This window comes from Anas acuta, chromosome 4 (assembly GCF_963932015.1).
Source record: "Anas acuta chromosome 4, bAnaAcu1.1, whole genome shotgun sequence".
NCBI lineage: Eukaryota > Metazoa > Chordata > Aves > Anseriformes > Anatidae > Anas > Anas acuta.
Genome location: NC_088982.1, coordinates 50,688,247 through 50,703,930, shown reverse-complemented (window position 1 = coordinate 50,703,930; position 15,684 = coordinate 50,688,247).

Here is a 15,684-nt window from a genome sequence, read left to right as displayed (position 1 = left end):
ACTGAGGCATTAAAAATATCTAAAGAAAAAAAATCAGATGCTAAAAGGACAATAGTGATGACAAGAACAATCACAGTGATTTAAGGATATTGTATTATTTCAAAAAATGAAGTCAAATTATATTCAATGAATGTGTTAAACAAGAGACAATAACTGACCATTAAAAGTGACCTTTAAATTGTTTCAATTATTTCCTAATGCCAACAAATCACTAAATGAACTATATAAAATGACATTGCCTTAACACCAGTTAGCAGCTTGCATCGACAACCACAAATTTAGCACTATCTTTTTATCAGATAATTACTGGCAACCGTAAGATCTGTAACATGCCGCACGTTAAGGTTGTCTTAAAATGATTTCTTGGAAAGTAATGGAGATACATTCACACAGCGAGTCACTTTACAAGATAACAGATGAACTCACTAAACATTTTTTATTTAATCTAACTAGTTAAATGACTGACAGAACAAAAGACTCATTTAAAAGCATATTAATGATACTATCTGGAATATTCTTTATTTCAGCTACATGTGATGTTCTGGTTCTGCAGATGAACAGCTTTGAAATCTGTGGATGGAGGGCTTGGAAATCTTTTAAATGGTGTGTAGAATATTAACTAAAGTCCAAATTCACAGAATACTGAAAGTAGTATTTGTCTGTGAAATCCAACCAGACACAATAACAAAAACTTGCTGACAATCTGCTGCACGAAACTACATTTGTGGCATTGACTGAAGAGTAAATCTCCTGATATCTTGATTTTTTTTTTTATTTTTTTTTTTTTTTAAGAAACAATGGTGTTGGTAACTTTTCTCTCTTGGAAAAGAAAGAATTGCCCCACTACATGCCTTACCAATTTAGCTAGTGGCTGATTGGACACAACTCAGTTTTCAAACTCAGAATAAAACATTTGCATATATACCTTTATGCTCTGTGAGTTTATCACTCCAGCAAACAAACATCTGCAAAAGCCTAAACACATATGATATATATAAACTTTGGGAGAATGAATCTTTTACTGAATCCTTCCTTTCTGTATGTGTGTCCCTTTTAAAAATCTTGATGACAAGAATGATACATCTTTCTTTACTCTGTATGACATGGGAGTACATTTTTCTCAAAAATGCCATGTGGGAGGAAGTCCACCAACAATTAATAACATCAGCAACATTTTTCAAAATTAAAGCTGCTTTGCCCACCTATTTCTTATTTTTCATGTTTTCATTTTCCATTGCAGAATTAGATCATCTTATATGTGGGTTTTGTGGTTGAAACTGCCCATATGGCCACTCTGAGTACTCATACATAAGAATAAAGTTCCAAGGCCAAAACACAATTTCAGACCCTGTCCAGACTTTTGTCACAGTTTCAAATGCCTTCAAAATATTAGGAGTATCTACAACCTGATATTGATCATATCTTCAACTGTAAACAACTTCATCTTTTTAAAGACATTGTACACACCATTTTATGACCACTGGAAATCAAGACCCAAAGATACTCTAGTTTGGATTTAGTTTTTGTGCAGTTTTTTGTTTGTTTGTTTTGAGAGAGAATTGATGTTAAAAGCCTTACAGAAAGAAAGAAGAAAAAAAAAAGCACAAGTCATCCTATTTCTAACCTCAACTAGACCACACAGGCAACAGAAATGGCCAACAAATTCATCCTGGTGAACCAATATTTCCGTAGATCACAAAATGAACTCAGTTATTACAGAAACAAGACCTCATCTCCCAGTGTTTTTGCTAATGCTTGCTAATCCACTTATGCATGTTAAGAAGTCATCGGTTATAAAACTCCAGCCCCTAATGCCTTGCCTACATTGTAGGAGCAATTACAGAACCCTGGAGACTGGAAGGGTCACCTGGAGATCACCTGCTTGTCTACTCTAACACCACATACTCAATACTCAACAAGAAACAGGAGTGACAGAATTGCCACCTAAATTCTGGCACAAACAATCTGGCAGTTTGAATGCCTGACTTCTCCACAACAGTTCCCTCTAGGCAATACAGCACAATCCTCCCCCAGGACTGTCTTCTCCTAACAGGGGTTGGACAAAACTGAACAAGTCCAGAGACTGCAAAAAGCTATTTTTGAAGTCTGCTTTCCCCTCAAAACTATAGAAATAAAGCTAATTCAACACAATGTGTTGACAATTACAGTTAACTATTACTTCTACTGACTGGTTTTGTAAAGACTTCCACATTAAAACATACAGACAACAGTGATGACAGGATTCTCAACAGACTGTGGAATAACGTTGCCTACCACTTATGAGTTTTGGCAAATATTTGAGAGAATTCATCTATTAACAAGCAATGCTGATTTATAATTTTTACTTGTTCTAGTTAGGAGTCCAGGTAAAGCCAGCATCCTTGTTTCCACTGAGCATGCTGATGTCACAGGCGTAAGTGGAATCCCTCTCATTTACTATGTATTAGTGCTGATACACTTTTCAACATTAATCCTTTGAGCAAATGAAGCACTGATAGCCTGGGACACTAATGGGATACATTAATTGCAACTAGTATACGAAAAGAGGATTACTAAAATGCATACTGGAAACAGAAAATGAGATTAAAAGTGGGATTTTGGCTAAAGTTCTTGAGCCTATTAAAAAAAAAAAAAATACAAGATGATCTGTCAAGGAGAAACTAGAAAGCCAATAAATGAAAAATGCTGGGGGTCAAGGAGAATCACAGGAAAAAGGATTTATGGCTAAAAGTGGAAGAGAATAAATCCAGAAACAAAAATAGCACTTAAAGGATAAAAAGTAGTGTATTTCAAATACTGCAAAGACATATTCTCCAGACGAGAGCAGAGCTAAGGACCAGATATTGCAAATGTTTAAGCACATAAATGATTGTGATAACTGAGCAATCATGCAGTTACAGCTAAATAATTAACTCCTTAAAATATAGCCAGGCAGACCAGTTGTAAAGAAAACAACAACATGTTCCATCAGATAATTGGAAAAAAAAACTGACCAAGGCTTGCTTTGCACCATCATAAAATAATTGCAGTACATGTGCGTGCAAGCAAAGGAATCAATTCAGAGTAGTGAGGTAACTTTCACAATGTGACCAGTACTGGAATAATGCATTTTATACTGTTAAAGTACATAAATTAGAAATGGTTCAGAGATGATCCACAAGGAATAGCTCCAGAACCTTAAGTCAGATATTACAGAAGATACCAGGAAATCAAAAAGTTAGTTAAGAAAAAAATAAAAAATAGAAATGAAATTTTTATATTGAATTCTACAACACAACAGGAAAAAAAATAATGCAGTGACTAAGGAACTTAAAAGCAAAAATATTTAGGATGGTTTTCTAAGCAAACAGGTGATTTTCTAATTATAAAATTAATATTGATTCATTTATTATTTTTTTTAAGTAATGTTATCTAGGACACACCAGGGTGAATGAAACTCTTATGTGTCCTGTTACAAAGTCAGACTAATCATCCTTTTTCTATAATCTATCCAGGAAGAATGATCCTAGGTACATCAGAACCCAAGGCAAAATTGAAACACACACAATCCATTTTATTTTCAGCAATAACAATCCCTGAACTGCTTATGGAGTTTCCCTTAGTCAGTTGGTAGCCCCTTGGTACAAAAATTGTTGCTGATAGTGCACATAGGAAAGGAGCCTATTACCTTTCTATATTAGAGCTGATATAAGAAAACATAATATATACCAAACTGCAATCAGAAACAAGCCCAAGTTGAAAGAGATCTCAGAAAGCATTTGGTCTTACTGGCCTGCCACTCCTAACTGCATAATGAGTAACACCGAAGGCAGGTGCAGTCACTGCACAAAGGACATGGAGGTAGGGCATGCACAGATGTCTGTAACACTCACTCTGTTACCGTAATATTGAAAATTCATACTAGAATCTTCAACTCTGCATTCAAACATCTCTGCTGAAATTTCTTATCTGTTCTTCCTGGTGCAGTGAAAGAAAATAGAACAACTTCCATAGAAAAGGGCAAAAGAAGCTGCCTTGATATACATTGCCAATAGCAGCTGTAAGAATAGCTACATTCATTCTCTCAGAAATACTAAGAGTGCACCGCAGCCTACAGAGTAGCATCTACACAGTGCAGCCAATTTGCAGTAGGACTGCTTGTCCACCTGAACAAGAACAAGATGTGCTTGCTCATTCTTACTTGTTAACTCATGCTTTCTTGTTAATTCAAGTTGCCAGGAAGACAGGAAAATTACAACAGTTAAAGTTCTGCATGCAATAACTGGCAGGATCAGCACACAGAAAGGTAATGAGTGCAGCGTAGAGCGCAGTACCTAGCTGAAAACTAATAAATAACCCATGTTTTCATACCTCTAAGAAGACTCCACAGAGACTAGCGAAAATTAACTTCAAAAAGAAAAAGAAAAAAAAAATTAAAAAAAAAAAAGGAGGGAGAATTCCCACATATATTTTATGACATGATGAAAATTGCCTGCTACAGAGTTTCTGTTGGACTTTTGGCACAAAAATAATCAAAACAGTGGAACATTTTTACAGGGTTTTAGTTAACTTGTTCATCTACTTAAAGTAAAATTCTTCTTTAAAATCTCCATGGTTGTCAGCCTATATTCCCATGTCTGTAGAGTACGGAGCTAGATTGTTTGGGAAGAATTCTCACACTAATCATACTAGAATATACCTTGAAAGGATTTTATTACCTTGTACTGAGGAACTTAGGTGACCCTGCTTAAAAAGGTTTGGATTTTTTTCTATTGCAGCAAGTATAAAAGCTCAGGTGAGGAAAAAATGTTCAGTTTCTCCCCACCCTACTCTCCCTTTTTTTTAAACACTTTGGCTGTAATAGTTGAGACAGGACATGTCAATGTCCTCACCTGGAGCTGATGAGGAAAGTCCCATGAGATTTAATGGAGCACTTCACCTGGCACCAGCTGGGAGGGAGTCTGAGCTCTCAGCTGAAGTTCAGAGAAGACAAAACATCTGCCCTGCAATGAACCTGAATACTTCTCAGCAACCAAAATGTATTTTAAGCCACTCAATTAAACAGATTTTGCTGCCACAGAGGGAAGAAAAAAAAAAAAAAAAAAAAGGCTGTAAGGCTTATAGTTTGGTTTATCATTTTCCTCCGAAATAAAACTGCCCAAGAAAAGAAACTGAAGTGAGTGCAATGGTTTCTTAATCTGAGCAGAGGTAGTGAAGGACAAGCAAGGAGGAAATCTACAGCGGGATCCTCTAAGCCACCTCAGACCTGGACCTGACTATGCCTGAACTGCAAACAGTCAGCTTCAGAAAATGTGAAATGCGAAACAACAGGAACTAGCAGGCAATCACTTTGGAGAGTTGTTATCCTCTTTATAGATTCCACTGCCGTAGCACAATCCAGGCAAAGAAAAAATGAATATACCTCTTGGCTGCAAAGATCACAGCTGAGGAAAGAGCATTTTAAAGGAGGGATTATTTTTAGTTTACAGAGCAAGTATAAGCAACTAGATGGAACCCAAAATCAGTTATTCATCTTTCTATTTTTTTATTTTATTTTATTTTATTTTATTTTTTACGCAGAGAGAAAAAGTCCCAGTCAAGGGATGCTGGCTGACATTTTAACCACTGGACATAGCTACTTATTGAAAACTGAAGTATTGTAGCACAGGCTTGTACAGCAATAAGCATATATAAAGCAAATGTTACGAGTAACACACTATTTTAAACACTGGATACATCTCAAACCAGGCAATCTGGGGTTTATTTAGTAGATTTAGCACATAGAAAACTCAGAATCCTTAACTCACACTCCTGTAGACTTCCACGCAGCTGGACACCTGCATCCCACAGAAGAATTTGCAGCACAAGCAGCTTATTGCACAATATGCTGTTACAAGCTATATTATTAGAGATAGCCTAACTGACTGAAAGGCATTGCAAGCCCACCAACTGGACTAACAACTTTTGTTGTTGTTACAACCTTAAAAATAAAATATCTTCAATTGTATTTAGAATTTTGTAGTTTCCTGTCAAAAACAACTGTCTCAGCTAGGAAAAAAAAATAAAGACTGAGAATGAATGGAAAGGTAAACACTACAGTGAGGAACTACAGAATAAGGCTGGACTTTTATTTCCTGTCTTGCCTCTCTCAAAAGTAGTTTTATTATCCATTAAGCATTATCAGGACTGCTAGCAGAGTTTTCTTACACCCTATTTCCCCATAAAGTCAAGTAACTTCCATCACTTTAAAGGAGAGGCAGCATGACTTGATACCCATGTAATTATTCTCTCTCCCCCAGGTGGTGTTCACTTGCCTGCCTGCCTTTGCTCGAAGACGTTTTTTTATGCAAAGATAAGGATCCTCTTTGATCTCCAGCTATGTCCTTGGGGGTATAAGATATTCTTTTCTCTGTGGAACCACCCCAGTAATTTTGTTGCCTTGATGGTGCAACTGCAGTCTTCTCAAGAAGCTTTATCTTTGATTTTTTTTTTCTTACTCAAAACTTGCAACAAGGGAATGTTTTATCTTATTATTTCAAGGTTATGAAAAACAAATTCAGATTAAACCTATGGATGGAAAGTGACATATTTGTGTATGGAAATGTTATTTTAGTCACTGATATCTTATCAGTGTCCCTCTTCATACAGGCAGAATAGATAGCACAGCGTGAGTGAGATTGGGTGTGCATGTATGTGGTGGTTTTCAGCTATATACATGCTCAAAATGACTTACTAAGTTTCAAAAAAAAAAAAGTGATACTCATTTTTTTCCAGATTAATAAAATGGTTTCAAGTGCTTTAAGGAAACACATACACACAAAATAAACCCTAATGTTAAGAAAAACATTGTATCATGAGTTCTTTGCTCAGTTCTTGTCCCAAGACAAATGACGTTTAGCACACGCCCAATTGTTTTCAAATCACTCAGCGTATTTCAAATTATTTCCTTCACTCTAAGTCTCTATCTGTAATCACTGTTGTTCTATCAAAGACTAAAAGCATAATACTAAATAAAGATAAAAGTAGCCTGACAGCTGCACAAAGAACTAAATAGAAACCTCTTTATGTTTGCTTTAAACCATGTAATTGATGCAGCAATGTATGAATCAGATAGTATCTTCCTAATAGCCTCACAACATTTGCTCAGTCGATGACTGCCACAATTATTTCAAATCATTCAAAAGGTGTCATTTTCCCCACTTTTTTTTTTTTATCATCTATTTTCAAGGCTATGGTTCAGTTTAATAATTCATTAGCAGCTCCTTGGAACTTATACCTAGTGAGACTAGTGACTGCTGATTCACAACTGTATTTTTGATTTAGTTTTTTATAAACAATTGCTGTTTCTATTTGTTTTAAACAGTGCTTTTATTCTCAAACATCTTCAAATAATTGACCTTTGTATACCTGCATATTTTAAAATATTGAACTTACTTTAACTCTTTTTTAGCACCCTTTCTATAGTTCTCTAAACTGCCACTCATACTGGTGCTACCTTTAAAAACCTGAGCAGTGACATCAGCTTTGCAGTTTTGTTTTGACTTTAACTCCTTTGAACTCAAGTTTTGTTTTCCTCTGTGTTCTTACAAATCCAAGGAATCCCAGAGAGTCTACCAGAAATTACTTCAATTGCCTCAGTAAGAAAGAGAACAACTTCCCCATGGCATTGTGATTAGAAATATTATTAAATATTTTAATTTTTATTTTATATTATGAATATACATAACTTTAGCATTATTATTAGAAATTATTTTGTAGGAGTAGAGAAAAATTCCCATAAAGGACAACCTTCAACAACTTGCTGTAGAAGAGCCTACTCATCTGTATAAAAAGAAAACACTAAACTTGCATCTAATCCGTTTTAAAGGCAATCCGACCATGCTAGACTCAAAGAACATCGTGCCTTTCCTCAAATACACGCATTCTGTAATCCTAAAGAGGTTTCCATGCTTCTACACAAAACCCTCAAAAGAAAAGTTGACTATTTTCAGCCAAAACAGTGCAATCACCAAAGTGAGCTACCATGCCATCCTATCTCATCCTGTCCCAACTCATCCAGTATAGCTAGACTCAGTCCTAGCTGGTTTCACACTAGTATCTCTCTTCTGTCAGCTCTGGATGTGCAGTACAGCTACAGCATAATAAGGGACGTTGACAGCATATTTGACGTCACTTAGTGTAAAAAGAGGAAAAAAAAAAACAATTGTTTTTTCCTGAATACTCACTCCTATAATCCCAGGCATTCTTGGTTGGGAGAGAGAAAAAAGGCCAGTCAACAGTGAGTCTCTTTTTATGATGACAGAGATGTCTTTTAGATCATTGAAACTGAGATAGGTTTAAAAAAGACTTGTAGCTGCTAATGATGAAAGTTTTTGACACGATTGGCCTGCTGCTCCCATAGGACAAAAAAAAAAAAAAACACATTTTGAAAAGCACATCAAGATAGTCTACTACTTGAATCTACTTCAGATAATAGGATGTTATGACTTTATGGGACATATTGTCAAGGAATACAAGAATACTGCAAGACTTAATTATGTCCTTACAATGTTTTAAATGCATTTAATGGGCTACAGAGGCTGGATCCAAGGATTACTGCACTTTATGAAAAGACTTCTATTGACAAGAAAGGTGCTCTGAAGTAATTATTCAGTTACTTAAAATTCTTTTTCTACTTGCAAAGCCATTCAGCAGATCTGTCATTTACAAACTGTCAGCTTGCTGTGCAAGGAGCACTAGTTCAGAATTAATATATTTTTATAAAATTACATAGTTACACAGGAAACAGATGGGCACGATTGCTGCTATGAAAGACATCAAATAAAACAGTTTTGATAACCCTGAAAGTCAGTTGGCATGAATGGACACCTCCTTTGTCCATGGAAATATGGCAGCAGGATCCAGATTAATTAAGAAACCACAAAGTTACGAAACCGAGGGAAAGCAAGCAGGCATGCATTCAATAGCTAAGGACAAAATTGTAAAATAAGATATCTACAAGTGTGAGAAGACAGAACTGCTTTCCAATTTGTGGAAAAAAAAAAATCAATATACAGAATCACAGAACTGTAGGGGTTGGAAGGGACCTCAAAAGATCATCGGGTCCAACCCCCCTGCCAAAGCAGGTTCCTCAGAGCAGGATGCCCAGGTAGGTGTCCAGACAGGCCTTGAATATCTCCAGAGAAGGAGACTCCACATCCTCCCTAGGCAGCCTGCTCCAATGCTCCGATACCCTCACCATGAAGTTCTTTCGCATGTCAGTGCGGAACTTCCTGTGCTCTAACTTGCAGCCATTGCCCCTTGTCCTATCCCCACAAACCACTGAGAAGAGGTTGGCTGCTTCCCCCAGAATATCAACCAACAGTGCGAAGATACCTTAAAGGCAGTTATCTGAAACTGACCAGAAGCTCCCATTTGTGCACCCAGGAAAGCAACTTCATGGTCAGGCATGCTGCTCAGGGTCCCTTCTTGCTTAAAAGGCCTTGCTGATAACTTCATGTTCACTTCAGTTAGCCTGTCAAAGGACAGCCAGGAGATTATTTTGACACTGCTCTCCTGTAGTATTTAATAACCTAGACAGGTAAAATAACTCTTTTTTATTTTTTTAATTATTATTTTTGGCTAGTTATCTATTCATTAAGACACTTGTGTTTGATTTCTTCCTTTGTGGCCCTGGGCAACCTGATCTTGCAGGTGGCATCCCTTGTGGACATGGGGAGGGGAACTGGATGATCTTTGAGGTTCTTTCCAACCCAAACCATTCTGTGATTCCATGAGTTAGGCATCCTCCTAGGCTTTTTTCTGCTTCCTCAATAAAAAGGAAGGTAGACAAGTGTCTAGTTATACAAGCAGATCTCATAGTCACAAGTCAAAAACAAAGTACAAAAGTATGATTCATAATCCAGACATTCAAAGAAAGCCTGAGTTTACTTTTATGAGTAGCAGGTTGGTGGCTGAATCCAGTAACTCCAAGAGATAATACAGAATCTGTTGTAATCTAATGCCCATTTGGAAGCCCATCATGATGATGAGTATATCAGCACTAGACTCTGTAGCACTATTGCACTAAACAAACAGCTGAGGTAAAGAAGTAAATGTCAAGATAAAGAAGCAAATCATTCCAAAAAAAAAGGCTAACAATCTTTTTAAGGTTGACTCCTGTAGTGATATTTAGAATAAGACACTAGGCAGAAAAAGTAAAGAAATTAGAAAAAGCACTGACCCATTACCACAGCAGCAAAAATCAAGTCAAAAGAGTTATTAGAAGACAGTATTACCAATTACTTTCGCAAATATACTATTTACAGTGCTCTCTTGAATATATGGCATAATATGGCGAACAAAATACCTTTTATTGTCAAAAGGCTTATACTTTTTCTTTCAAGAAAAGATCCTAGAAACGGCTTAACGATAATGCACACAACTCACCATCCAATGTTCCTTCTGACAGTTGACACATTCGCAAAGCATCTTGATATACTGGACATATAAATCTAGACCCTTAAAGCAACTATTGCTTTAATAACTTCGAAGTTCAAGCAAACAAGGTTCAAAAACCCCACTAAGAACATTTAAAATATCTCATACTAAGATGTTGTTATAAAATTTATTTCCAGATTTTGTTATTGTTCACCATCTTTTTGAAAAGACTTAAATTTATTTTAAAATACAAATTTAAATTTGAATTTAAAGTTTAAAAATGAAAAGATTTTAAATTTTAAAAATTAAAAAAAAAAAACTTTTTGAAGAAAAATTATTCTGATGTAGGCCAGTATAGGAAATATCAAGATGTGGACAACGTATTTAAAAAAAAAAAAAAGAAAAAAAAAAGTAAATCCATTTGGACTAAATTCTATTTTCATGTAACAACTATTCCCAGTGATCTCAGTGAGACTATTCATCCGCTTAGATTTAACTAGATATCTTGTTCCTTTCAGAAGCAGAGTATTAGTCACTGTCTCTTGTCTCACGAGTGGAAGAAAGAAAATGTGCTTTAGTACACAGTCAAGTCAAGAGTAGATTTCATCTCTGACATGGCTTAACTTTATTTTTAAGTTGAGTACATTTTAGGATGACTGCCTGATTTTAATGCCTAGCTTGTCTCAATCGTACTTCAAAGTACAAATTTAAGGCTCTTACAGAAGTGGGAGAACACTGTTTTAATGTCACACTTTAAGAACATTAACTATAATTTCCAAATAAAGGATGCAAGTTACAGTCTCAGTCATACTGGTTCTGCTGTTAGGAGTCAAGTCAAAACAGAAGTTTTGAAGAGAAACAAGTACTGCTAATGTACTGCTAATTAGGAGTACTTTTCTGTTCATGATACAGAGTAAATTGTTGGATTGTTATAATCTTTTTTTTCATGGCTTCATTAAATAACTGTAATGTTTTCCACTGCCTCTTTACCCAAATCTCTCTCCCATACATATATATGGAGTACAGTTACCACCCCGACAAAATCATGAAGAACTGTGTAAGTAATAAGGACACTGAGTTAGTATCTTGAATTGCTTTCAAGAACTTTTAGACATTAAGTATCTAAAAAGCATAGCAGATCATTCTCATTGATACAGCTAATGATGGAGAGAATTTGGTTTACTCTTTACAAATGTAAAATACCCAACATCATATGATGGAAAATCCTTTGTAGGAGTCATATGAAATAAATCAAAGAGAACAAGTTCCATATTGACATTTGCAAAGTTGGATAGCTAAATGATAAACAAAAAAACCACCTTTTTTCCAAGACAGCAGAATTATGGGCACACAAGTCATCAGTTTTAGCACACTAGAGAAAATTTCCCAAGAAAAACTTCTTAAACACAGGTCCATTTCTACTGGCCAGGAGAAGGCTGTAAGGTGGTTATCATTTCACATAGAATTCTGTTGGGAAAAGTCTCTCTTATTGAGGGTAGATAACGTGTACAGTATTTCCAGACAAGGATACAAAAAGTAGTAATTAAAAGCTGGTGATAAACTGAATTAGACTGCAAAAAAAGGGAACCTTCCAAATGAACAGTGAAAATTAATAAACACTGAAATAGCTGATCTCAGATGGTAGATTTATAATTATCAAAGAAGAATTACTTTATTTCTCCTGTAAGACTTATGCTTGGATCCAGCTTTCCTGGGGTAGCATTTGGCCTGCTTGAAGAAGGAATCTTTATCCCATTCGCTGTGCTAATACTGCCAGTCTTTCGATAATGCATTGTTCATTGTACCCAACACAGTCATGACTTTCTAGGTCATTAAGGCAATAATTATAATAAATAATTTAGACAGTCCCCTATATAGAAGAATTAAGTTATTTTCTGTCTCTTCTCCCTAATTAATAACTTGTACAAAGGACTGTAGCAAGGATAACCTTTTCCCTAGAGCCATAACAGATCGACTACAGCTGGGTCAAGGATGCTGAAGCTACTGACCACATGAAATTGCCTAGAGCATTCCTTCCTGTGACTGTTGATGTTTCTGCTCATACATGAACAAGTAAGATGATGGAGAGAATTTTTTTCAGTGCTCCTTTCCAACTTGCTTTTCTTCTCCTATATTAGAATAGTAGTGCTTTGAAAAAAGGTACCACCAGTACTCTTCAGGCTCCTTCAGATCCTAAGTCTCGATAACTTATCAGCACCACTAACAACATCCCATCATCTCATTATGGATTGCCACTACTAATTCTGTATTAGTACACTTTTATTAACTTACTGGAGCCAGGTTTGGCACAAAATGAACAGTTCTCATCTGTTAGCTGAAACGTTCTTGACAAACAAGATTCTTCCTGCAACTAAACCAAGGCAAAGACATCTATAGTTCTAAAGCCAGGCAAAGAGGCAGTTTCAACACCCAAGCACCCAAACAGACACGTGAAAGCTGAGTACACTTAAATGGGTACTCAGACTTGACCCTGGCAGTCACTTCCACTTACTTACACTCCATATTTTCACTGTTGGTAAATTAGGCACATAAATTTGGATGCTGAGCCTTGAAGTTATTTCTTCCCTTTCCCTCACCCTCCTCCTAGGTCTGCTGAAAATTGCTTGGTTTGTTCTGAAAAACATTCCTAAAAACAGAGATACTCCTTTTTGATAGCCGTACAGAATAGACCAATGTTTCAAACCCTGTGTCAAAGCACATATCAACGAATGGGCCTTCTGCCCTTCTTGGCTGTCACGGGAATAAACATCTTCTAAGGGCAGGTTTGACTCAATGATTTTGTGACATCAGAACACACTCTCAGCTAGAAATGCCATACTGATTTATATCACTGAGAAAGCTGACTCTCAGTGTGAAACTATAAACAACTTCTAATTCATTAATTTTTTTGGCATGATTAGCAGCAATTTGACTTGTTATAGTCAACCTCGCAATAAGAAAATATGACTGCTGAAAGAAGAATCACATTTGCAACAGATGTGGGGAAGTCAGCTCATTGTGCAACACTATGACCTTGCAAATTATTCTTTGTTCCTAGAGACATGCACTACGGTTGCAATGAAAATCAAAACGCTAAAATCAGAAAAGCAAGAGTCTGTTATTGCCTCTAGCAGTGAATGCTGATGAATTATCAATTATGCTCTGCTGCTATGTCTCACCATTTCATATGAAGGCATTTGTGGCAGAAAGATTTAAACATCATTCCCGGTGACAGTATTCAGATTTGTCCTGTTCTCCTTGTGTAATGTAAGTTGCTACTACACTAGCAGTTGTAACAGGCATTACGCAGTTCTAAATAAGTACATTCAGTATCACGTTGGTCACCACAGAAAAAAAAAAAACAGATGCATCAACAGAGGACTCAGCAGTCTACTGTGATCCTTTATAAATGTCTTTGTACTGTGAAGATGAGGTGGAAGACAAGACAATATATAATACTATTTTTCTAGAATACAGATACAAAATTAAGCATCTAAAGCCATAAGTCTTCTAATCAAATTAGGCATTTGTTACCCATAAAAGTTAGAGGAAAACAGCACGTTCCTCCATGCATTCAGATTTTTTAAATCCTTTGTGAGGCATTTTGTTTGTTTTTTTGTTTTATTTTTAAGAGAAAAATTTCAAGGGCACAAACACACTGGGTAGTGGACAAATATTTTAAATTTTCCCATTGTGGTAAATACCAGACACATCATTTAGTTCTAAAAATACATCAATAATGACAAATTATTTTATTTTTTTAAAATTAATTTAAAACAACTGTATAATTCCAGTCACTAAGGTAGCATCACAAGCATCTGAATACATGGCAATATCATGCAAGTGCAAAATTGCTTCATTTTATCAAAAACTTAGTGGCAGTCAAATAAAGTATACCAGACTCCTAGATACTGCATTCAATCAGTCTGCTTCACTGGGAAGTTTACATTTTTTATTTAGTAGAAATAGAGTAGATTTTTATTGTGATCCAACCACTGAAATATCTGTAATTATATTTAAGCAGGTGACATTTCAAGATTCTTGCAAGGCGCATTCTTGCCTGCAACAATTTTTTTTCCTATGTTTTTGTACCTTCATCATGAGAAACTCCCCCAAGTTTTAGTCCAGAGGAAGATGTCCAGCTGTGCTTGAGCCCATTAGCCAAAATGTTAACACTAAATCTGTTCCATTAGTGCATTCAGCTTCACTCTACAAGAGAGGCATCAAGAGAGTCTCTTTAGCCTGGATCATCATGCTTACCTGGAAGCAGCCTATCTGCAGGCTCATGGTGCACATCTTATGAGTGCCTTCTGCCACCACCAGACTGAAAAAAAGGCTGTAGAATCAACTTCCTTCTGTGTTTGAACATGTCACTGTAATCTTTTTTTTTTTTTCAGATGATTTTAATTTGCACAGTAACATGGCTTTGTATTTCCAAAGTATGTAATCCCAGAGAAAATTTAAGGTTACAATTTCATAAAAATATCAATGCTAGAGATAATGAGGGTGATGTCATATAGCAGTACTACAGCACAAAGCATTCTGACAAGTTACAGTCTAACATTATCTACTTTGTTGTAGTTTTGATTTAACAAGGGGGCTCCACCAAGAAATGGCTTTCTTGTAAGAACCATGTGATAGCAACAGATGAGGGCTGATTAGATCACAGCTTTAATTATCAGATAATAACATGAAGGTTATCAGTTCTTTCCCATTCACTATTCCTTGCTTAAGGGAATCTGTCAGTCTTGTCGACATGTCATGCTCCAGCTGAGATCACATGGCCACATCATAAAAGACTTTTTTTTTTTTAATAAAAAAAATCCATCTGTACCAAACCCACAACATTCAGAACCTTGGAAAATGACAGGTACAGAGAAACCCAAGAACTGGAAAGAAAGCACACATCAGAAAGAGTCTTGTGAAAGCACACTTCTCAAGCAAAGAGAGTGTTGCACACAGCTTCCCACACACTACCTAAAACAAATATATACAAACCCAGTTTAGGAGAATACTGTCAAAGCTCAGCGTGGTTATGATGCAACAGGAAATAAAAATAGAAACTCCTGCAGAAACGGTAACTGTCAACTCTCTTGGTTTCTCTTTAGTATTGTCTCTCACAAACTGGTTTGGTTTGTAAAGAATTACACCAAATTAACTACTTGGCAGCCTCTGCTCAGCCCTATTACTACTGAGGCTCAAAACCTTCTCTCCAAGATAATAAACCATTGGGCTGATCCTTACGTGACAAGCTAGCAGCAACTAGGCCCAAAGGCAGCCAAACTC